Genomic DNA, 7,608 nt, shown 5'->3' with positions numbered 1-7,608 from the left:
CCTTCCTTCCTTCCTTCCTTCTTTCTTTCTTCCTTTCTCCCTCCTTCTTTCCCCCCTCTCTCTCACTCCTTATTTCTTTGTCCTACAAATATTTATGGATCACTCCCTCCCTAACCACCCTGCCCACTCCCCCAACCAACTGCACTAGGCGCCTGAGAATACAAAGGAGCAAATGACTTGGCCTTTGTCTTTCAGGAGCTTTAGGCTCGCTAGAGCTCTGATTTGTCTAAGTGGAGCTGTGAGGGAGGGCAAGCTTTCCAGGCCATCATTTCTGCACCCGTGACCTGGGAGTTGACATAGCACTAGTGGCTGCTCTGATTCAGAGTCAAGTGAGAGGAGGTGCTTGAATGCTGCTCTCCTGTATCAACATCCCCCTCCTAATTTAAATCAGAATTGATTATTTGGTTTTGGGCAGCATGGCAGAGGGGAGAAGGTTCAGAGAGGCCTCACTGCTGAATCGCTTTCCTTCGGGCAGGTTGGATTGTGATTGCCACGCAGTGAAAACATCTCTAACCCTGAGTGGTCATGGGTTTGAGTATGTGTAGCCACTGCTTCTATAACTTGGCTGCTGGTGGCTGGTGGTAACGAGGACAAAGAGAGAAGAGACTCTTACGTTAGAGAAATGTAGTGTTTATAATAAAAGATACCTTGTAGCATTTCTATAAAAAGTATTCAGGCAAGTAAACGACAGTCAGTAAACCATCTGCTAGTGTGGCCCACACCAAGCCCATTCATGTATTTACTCAGTAACCTATCGTTGTGGAGGGCATTGGATTAGGAGCTATGGATATTAGTGATTAAGCTGCAGGTCTTGCTTGGTTTGGCAATTGAAAAACTGATTTTTCCAAACACTGTATCTGCGTATCGGCATCATGAAGATAAGGACCCATGGCTGCATAGGTCTAGGGGGGAGAGCAGAGGGCTTCTGGCATTTAATCTCTGTTAAAAATACATTTCAAAATCATTTTACCAGCATCTCAAAGCTGTAAGATATATTAAGTTACATGAGAGAAAAAAATTAGAGATGTTAACTGTTAAAATCTGGAGTATTTTAGTTGAAAGACTGGGACATGAAAAGTAAATTTTCAACTTGAGAACACTTCGTCTCAAGGGAGGTTAAAAAAAAAACAAAACACCTTAAAAATAACAAGAGCTTCAAAGCAAGTGTTTTTATCACTGGCAACGCAGGTGGTCCCACATTTATTGTATGCAGGGCTCAGGGAAGCTTCAACTTAAAATGCTTAATGATGTTTTGACGTTTTGCTAAAAGACATTATTTGGGGATAGAAAAAATCTATTTATTCCACTCTAGGTACTCCGAAGCGGGGTATGGATTCTGTTTTCATCTTCCAATGCAAGCATGTTTCCACAGGGTTGAGATCTGGCATGGACAACGTCAGCCTGAAACGATTACTTTCTGGAAATTTGCAGTGAGTGGAAACAGTCATGTAGAGCTGCGGATCTCGCTACCTGGATCAATAACTTCTTCTAGTTAAGATTCTTGCCAAGGAAAAGCAAGGAATATCAAATTTCATAGACCTAACGAACCACTGGAAACTGTTTGCACCCATGTGTGCAAAGATCGCTTTTTATGATTTATACAAACCAAAGCACTCATTGGAATAAGAATAATAGCTAATGTTTATCTATCATTTATTATCCTGGCCACTGTGCCAGGTATTTATATACAGTGAGTTATTTAATCTCTGCAACAACCCATGGGTAGGTACTATTATTTTTCCTTCTTTATAGGTAAGAAAACTGAGGCTCAAAAATGCTAAATTACAGAGTGGGATCAATGTGTCGCTCGCTTAGAAAATGAGTCAAGTTCCATATGTGTGAATAAATGTGAACATTCCCACTTCCTTGTCACTTGGTTTTTCTTTCTCAAGTTTGGTGTGTTTGCCCTGTGTTCACAGAATATTGTTAACTTCTTAGTCCTTTGAAGAAAAATCAATTTTTTTTCTTTAAGAAGAGACTTTTGAAACTCACCATATGAATTCAAGAAGCATAGGAGAAAATCGAATTTCACAAATGGGATACCAACAGCTTGGAAAAATCCATTGCTTTCGCAGAGTTTGTTGCTGAGGGAACCCTGCCTTTCCCAGCATCCTTGACGTTTCTTCCTCAAACAAAAGGTAATGAAATGCAACCAACTGACTCATTTTCTAAGTGAATGACATATTTACCCTACTCTTTAAGTTTAAACTCTTAGCAATTCTCCAATCCTTAGTTCCCATGAAATGTAATGTTCTCTTCCTAAAATGTTTGGCCAAGTTGGGGAAGGTGGGCATGGTAGTGTGAGCCTGTAGCCAAGTTCCAAGGTTCGCTTGAGGTCAGAGGTTGAGACTAACCTGGGCAATATAGCAAGACTCTGTCTCTAAAAAAAAAAAAAAAAAAATTAAAAAAGAAAATGTCTGGTCTTCGACGACCCAGCCTTTCACTTCTCATTCCCAACCATGCTCTGAGACCACCTCTCTCCTGTGCTGAGGAAGGCTGAGAACACAGTGCTCAATCCATCCTACATTGTTGCCTTTGCTATGACAGTTTCTCCTGGTCTCTTCCTCCTCTGAGTCTAGCTTGAGGGCCACTTCTGAACAGCTGCAGAATTGAGCTGCTCCTCAGTACACTTCACTGTTGAACCAACCTGGGCCACAGGTGTTGCAGTAAGGTTGTCTTCAGAGCCTCACCCTGAAGGAAGAAAGTCTGTGAAGTTTCTGGCCCTGGCATGAAGCTGCAGAATCTTGGTGAATCAAGCAACTTCTCCAAACCTCAAAAAGGCACTTTGAAAATTATGAAGCACTAATTGAAGGAGAGAAGAGTGTCAAGGATTCCATCCTCCACTTACTAGTAGTTGTCTTATTTAGTTGGGACTACCAACCCCCAGATAGCCTTCATCCCTGGAAACGTGCCTGAGATACATGTGTCTTCACATGCTTGGGCCTTACAGAATGTGCCAGAAGCCGGGGTTAAACAGTGTCAGCTGGATGAACACATTTCAGTGGCGAAGGCTGTTGGAAACTACCACTGTGTTACATTTCACTTTAAACTCCTCACCTTGAAGTGAAGCTAAGCCGGGCCAGAGAATTGAATGGATTTACCCTTGGCCACAGTATGAGGTGGTGGAGTAAGCGGAAGGAGAATGTGGTATGTGTTACAGGCTGTCAGTATTTGCCAGACTATGGTCTTTTAAAAAATATATACATACATTGCACAAAGAGTTTGGCATTATAAAAAGAATCTTTTAAGTACCACAGTCTTTTATCCAGAACATTATTAAGAACTTTTTATTAAAAATTAAGATGCCTCAGAAACCATATAAAATTTTAACAGGCTCTACCTTTCCACTTCGCCTTTTCCAGGGCACCTCAGGAGAGGTGGTGGAATTCTCGAACAGTTGGAGAGCTCTGCGAGGAACATTCTACTTTGCCAATTTGTCCCTGTATTGGCCCAGGGCAGCCATTTACCACCTTGTTTTTGGTTATTTCAGCTGCTGCTAGGCGTTCTCCTTCAAACACACCTGCATTGCTGTGAGGACACTGCCCCACAGGCGGAACGCGGTGTGTTTCTCAGAGCTGCGGACTGTGGGCTGTGGGCTCCCACAGCCCTGTGTGTGTGAGCCCATGGTCACTCACCGAGCTCTTCTGAACTTCCCTGGTTTCCTCTGACTTCTCTTCTGGACTGGGAACTTAGGTACAGGACCGGCCTCATATGTATTCATCAGCGCAGGTCCCTTTGTTCAACTCAAATGAGTGCCACATGGGGTTTCTTCTTTCCGTGGGCCTTAATCCCTTCTGTGCTCGTCTTTTAAACTAATCTGCTCACGTGGGGAGAGTCTTTCAAAATTTTTCCTGAATGTACCTTTTTTTATTTTCAAGAGACCCCATGCCATTCTAGGGTGCTGTAATTTGATAAATCCTTGTCCCACTTTCCCCTGCCCTGGTTTCTCACCTGCATCCTGGCCTTTCGTTCACCTGCCGTCTTTCAGAGTGGAGAGTGCTCACCCTTCAGCCTCCTATTCACTGCAGTCCCCCAAATTCCCTTCTCTTGGGTGGTCTCCTTTATCACTTTCATATTTCTCTAATTCTAATAGCAAGACTTCAGGCCCAGCTTGAGAAAGCATGCATTTTCCTTCTTCGTGTTCGTACAGTCCGTTGGACATCCTTACCATCAACCCTTGTTGGTTGAAAGACCTGAAAACTCTCAACTGGCCATTTTCTGAGGTTCTCTTTTCTGTTCATGGAGAAGCAACTGAAGCCCTTTAGTCTGGGTACAGTCAGGAATTTTCTGGATTGCTGCCATTATTCTTTTATTCAGTAAACATTTGCTGAGTCCGTTCCATATAAAAGTCAGTATCCCAGGGTCTGGGGATACAAGAACATGACCAAGGCCCTGCCTAAAGGGGCTTGCAGGCTGGTACGTGAGACACAGTGACACGTATTGCCTTCTATTGGATATCAGCGCAATAGGTTGGAGTGGGAGCAGGATGTATGGGATGCTCCGCCCCATGACAGAGGATGGACCACCTCATTCAGTAAGGGAAGGGGTGTCAGGGAAAGCTGTCACCAAAAATCGCTAGTTGAACTGAGCTGTGAAGCACGATGAGTCATTCGCCAAAGTCAGCCAGGGCATTCCTGGTGGAGGCAGCCACACAGGCAAAGGCTCAGAAGTGTGCAAGGGGGTTGGCTATGTCCATTCTTTTTATGAATGTTGTCAAAGCTTCAGTAAAATTGCCCCTGTGCGTTTCTTGTCTGCCCTGCAGGCAGAATGAGCTGTGAGTGGGTTATCAGGAAAGGTCAAAGACTGCATGGCTGGTGCTAGGGGATGCGGGGCTGGGCCAGGGAAGGGGGAGGGAAGGGTGAGTCACTTGAAAGTTTTGTGTGCTGAGACATGGCTCTTAAAGGAGTCCTGGGGTTTTTGCAGAGGAGAAAGTGCTTAAAGGCAGATTATGCAGCCAACAGTGAGCCAGTAAATGGTTTCACTGGGGCCTATATTGGGACATTTTGGCAACCTTCTTTATTGGGTTTGGGGTTCTCTGGCTATCAGATACCTTTCTGTTCCCTCCTTGTGAATTCCCATGAGGGGTTTAGGGTAAAAATGTGGAGCTTTTAAGCATCTTAATGTGATTTCAATTGCATTTTAATTTTTAATAAAATGTTGAATAAAGTTCTGCTCAAAGAGCCACAGGGATGAGAAGATTCTATTTAATAGGAAGCCCAGTATTTTCATACTGGGAGATAGATGGGTTTAACAAGACCCTGGTACATCTCTTTAGAGTAAATGCAATAAATGATTCTGTTGGAATGGGAAAGAAGGGAGGTGCATACATACATGCATATATCTTATTTTTCTGTATAGCCAGTAATTCCACTCTTTGGAAGTAACCGCCGAGCTTTTGGCATCTTTGACTAATACCCTTCTCATATGATAGTTACACTGCTCCAAAGACGGTACAGACATCTGAGCCAAACATTTTTCTGTTTCGTTTGCAAGAAATGGAACTGACAGATATACCTGTCTATTTTGTTTCCAAGAAAATGTCTTGTTAGAAATGTGTGAAAATATATTATATGACAGTTGCTGAAAATGTTTCAGATGCAGCAATAAACTGATTGTGGTTTTTGGACCAGATGTGCACCATGTTTAGAATTTATTGTACTTCTCTGTATTCTAGCCCAGTGCTTAAGTAAATAGAGAGAAGTGCTTCGCTTTTCAGTGAGACTTCTTATGTGGATGAATGGCATTTTCCTCCATTTCATGATGGGAAATTATAGGAATCATGCAAATTGGAAAGAGTCGCTCACCTCACACCCATTGTGTAGCTGAGAAGACTCAAACTAAGGGCCTGCTGTTTTTGTCCTGACTCCTGAGGTTAAGGAGAAGACTTAGCCTGCAAACGTCTATAGCTTAACTGTGCTGCGTTTTCTGACTCATTTAGAAACTAAAGAAATGCACTTAATGTCTGATTGTAGTATTTTCAATCCCTGCCTTTTGATCTGATGCATTGTAGAATCTAGTCAGAACTTGGTTAATTAAAAAGGCAGGAGACTTTTTCATGCTTACCCCTGTGAGACTCCAGGAAGCCTTTGCCAAAGGTGTTAGACATTTGTTTTTCTATGTGTGCTCAGTAAAATGGCTTCTAAGTGTAGAAATGATCTGCGTGTTGTGATTGATCTGTTTTTTTATGCTATCTCATGTTCCATTTCACTTCTAGAGGCACGTTGATCTTAAATAGTGAAAGATTTGTCTCATTTCCTTGCCGAGGAGGATTGTGTTTCCAGCTTTTTGTTAATTCTGGGCATTTCAACCATTGCTGCTGGTAACATCCTGCTTTACTGTGCTAGGCATTCCTTGGACCCAGGACTGGGGTAAGACATGGTCCTGCTCTCAGGGAAGCAGTAGGATAGTTCATGAAGGGCATGAAGTCCAGGTGCTTCACACGGGAGACCTCGTTTAATGCTCACAGGAACGTTAGATTTTGCGAGGGGTGAGGGTGTTAATTTCTTTATTTAAAACAAACTAAAACAAGGCATCTTGTAGCTCAGATATGAGGATCCAGAACTAATAGCTGCTTGACTACAGAGCTCATGCCCTCCCTCCAGCTCACTGCTTGACTGGTTGGATAGTCAAGACATAACAATGAACATAAGGCTAGAAACGTTTGGAATAAAGGCTAACATAGGCACCAGAGCATTAAAATACATTGTGGGTTAGAGAAGGGTCATTGTGTACATGTAGTCAGTGAAGGAAGGCTTTGTGGATGAGACCTGAGCTGTGTTTGGAAGCCTGAAGATGAGGACAGAAATCACAGGCATGAAGGCACCAAGGAGGACGAGCTTGCAGGGTTGACCAGACTGCCAGGGTGCAGACCTGGAGAGTTGGGGAGAGGGGAATAGGAAAGAAGGGGAAGATGGAGGGCAGGCTGTTTAGAGTTCCATGAGAAACTCTGTGTGTGTGTGTGTGTGTGTGTGTGTGAGAGAGTGTGACATGTATGTCAGGAGGGTATACAATGTGAAGGAAACATGCCATTTAACTAAAAATCAAAATGTTTGGGGGATATACGATGCTGAAATTTCCCGTTGTAGTCAGAAAAAGTGGTGTTTTAATAAAGAGGAGAATGTCATGTTTCTTTTCTTATCAGATAATAAAATAAGCCAACTTCTTTGCTGAGTTGTAAGTGGCTGAGTTGTTGGTAAAGTGAACAAATTCCCTTTGAGTTTCTTTGATAAAAGGAGGCAACGGGGAGGGGAGATGGGGCAGGTAGAGGAGGACCAGTGTGCAGACCAACACAGCCCCGCTGTTTGTCTGATTATCTGAAAGTGCTTGGAAACTAGGAGGCAGATAAAAACATATTAAAAAAAGAGAAAATCCAGACGAAAAACCTGGGGAGCCTAGGGAGCATGCAGCGTGGCTCTAAACTGGGATTTGGGATGGGGTTATCTTTTTTCTCAGAGTACAGCTTTTTAAACGTTTCCAACAAATATTCACTTATGCTACCAGGGACGGTAGCATAAAGTGTGAAGGGATGAAATATAGTTTCCTTGCTTTTTTCCTTTTTGCTTGTAGGGAGATACCTAGCAACATTTAATACAATTTAAAAAACACTTG

General features: G+C 43.0%; 1 long non-coding RNA gene across 1 annotated transcript in view; it reads left to right on the top strand.

Annotated features, from left to right (window-relative positions):
• LOC105545745 overlaps window positions 1–7,608 on the top strand; it is a 231,254-nt gene that overhangs the window by 118,800 nt on the left and 104,846 nt on the right. The window lies entirely within an intron of this gene.

Source organism: Mandrillus leucophaeus, unplaced genomic scaffold (assembly GCF_000951045.1).
Source record: "Mandrillus leucophaeus isolate KB7577 unplaced genomic scaffold, Mleu.le_1.0 Scaffold338, whole genome shotgun sequence".
Taxonomy (NCBI): domain Eukaryota; kingdom Metazoa; phylum Chordata; class Mammalia; order Primates; family Cercopithecidae; genus Mandrillus; species Mandrillus leucophaeus.
This window is presented reverse-complemented; position numbering and strand designations above follow the sequence as displayed.